Here is a 1913-nt window from a genome sequence, read left to right on the forward strand (position 1 = left end):
TTGTCAAAATTTTTCCAAGTGCTAAGCATGGGTGGACAGTGAGATACAATGTTGAAGACAAAGAGGCAGTGCAGCAAGCTGAAGAAGCCCACCAGGACATGTTGGATTGGCTTACCAAGCATGTCAAGTGAGTGCAAAGATATCTGGCGGTTGCAATTTTCAGTTAACTAGTCTAAATATCTGCAATCAGTATAATGATGTAGCTAAATATTGAACTCCGTATTGTGCATCTTGTTTAATGAGAAGTTATCCTGCTGTGATTATCTGAAACGTACTGCATGGTCTCATTTTCTTTGTGCCAGAGAATGGTTTAAGTAAGGCGTGACTCTGCTTCAACTAGTCCAATGCATCTATTATGAGTTTTTTCAAGACTGCAATGTGTTTTCACATCTGAAACATGGTGTGGCCACTTGATGGTGTGGAAATCAAAAATGACATAATCGGCTTAAATAGGGAGACGTGACAATTAGTACTCAACTGTTGATGAGGATATATCACTGATTCTGGCTGTTAAGTCTTTCTTGTATTTATGGGAGTTTTAGTGGACTGGGCTGTCCCCTTTTATGCTATTTGAAGGAATATGATAATTCTTCTACACACATCTACATATGCACTTGCCTTTTAATATAATATATGATAATTGAATGTGATAACAGGAGACAAACTAAAACCTAAAATGCACCTGCCTTATATGATAATTGAATGTGATAAAAGGAGGCGAGTTAAAACCTACAATCAAGAAAGTTATAGAAAAGACTTAATCTCTTACAAAAAAAAGTGTACTTGTCTATGAACGAACTGAATTAAAATTTAGGAATCCATGATACCAGGCCAATTATTTTTGATAAAGCTTTGTTCTAATTACATTTGATTTGATATCTGTTAGAAACGTTTTAAGGTTGTAGTCTAATCTAACTAATTTGCGGTACAAGACAGTTGATTATGTGATTTGTAGAGAGAATAGATGAAACCAAAACTCGAGCAAGTTCTCCGTCTGATTCAGTTAATATCTAATGTATAGCCATTGCTACAGGTACAGTCAGAAGGGAAGTGGACTTACCAGTGTCCGAGGTCCCCGTTCCTCTATGTGACATGACTATTCTTAAATGACACAAGCAAACAACTACAACGAATTTGAAGTTTGCTTCATTAGTATTCCACTCACTTTCAGCGTGGCGATTCTACTGTAGAGTTATGTTTGGCTCCATAAACGAGACATGAGATGTTCAATCTAAATCTACTCATGACCGTGTACCATCACCAAGTTGTTGGGCATGTACTTCCCAACTTGTTGATTGGCCTTAAAATGATTCTTAAGTTGGGTGTACAATCTGACAAAAATGTTCAGAAACTTGTAGATAAGTCAAATAGCCAGGAACTAGGGCGGAGCTTCCCTTGTCCAAGTGAGTCAATTGGTACTTCTTCACTGGAATATTACACGGTGTAGATAGGTTAATTCCTTTTTAGATGTATACATACTATACATTGAATTCCTTTTACATTGTGTGTTGTCTTTTTTATATTTTAAACGGAAAAGGGTTAGAAATATCCTTCAAGTATTGAAAATGGATCAAGAATATCCTTCGTTTATCTATTGGGTCAAAAATACGTTTCCATCCACCTTTTTTGGGTCAAATATACCCGTATAACCAACGAAATTTTTTTAAACCATAATTAGAAATTCTATTAAACACATGACATCTTTTTATTAATTGTAAATTAAATTAATTAAAATATTAAATTAAATTCGAATTCAATTAAAATGCCGAACCATGGAGAGTTTGCGTGGCGCTATTGGCAATATTTGAAAGACTATTGGTTTAAAATCATAATCCCTTCGTTTATTATTGTATGTATCCTTATCCCAACAATAAATTAAGCTTTATTTAATAACAAAACGAAAATAATTTTTT

At 34.5% G+C, this 1913-nt stretch overlaps 1 long non-coding RNA gene across 2 annotated transcripts; it reads left to right on the forward strand.

The window, feature by feature from the left end:
* On the forward strand, window positions 1–1530 carry LOC124895718. 2 transcript variants are annotated; one of them, XR_007051859.1, is made up of 2 exons: window positions 1–127; window positions 1034–1530. It is a non-coding gene; the product is annotated as an uncharacterized LOC124895718 (long non-coding RNA). The 2 variants fall into 2 exon arrangements; XR_007051860.1 differs by lacking the exon at window positions 1034–1530 and adding an exon at window positions 303–650.
* Window positions 1531–1913: the final 383 nt, after the last annotated feature.

The sequence above is a fragment of the Capsicum annuum genome, unplaced genomic scaffold (assembly GCF_002878395.1).
Source record: "Capsicum annuum cultivar UCD-10X-F1 unplaced genomic scaffold, UCD10Xv1.1 ctg9583, whole genome shotgun sequence".
NCBI lineage: Eukaryota > Viridiplantae > Streptophyta > Magnoliopsida > Solanales > Solanaceae > Capsicum > Capsicum annuum.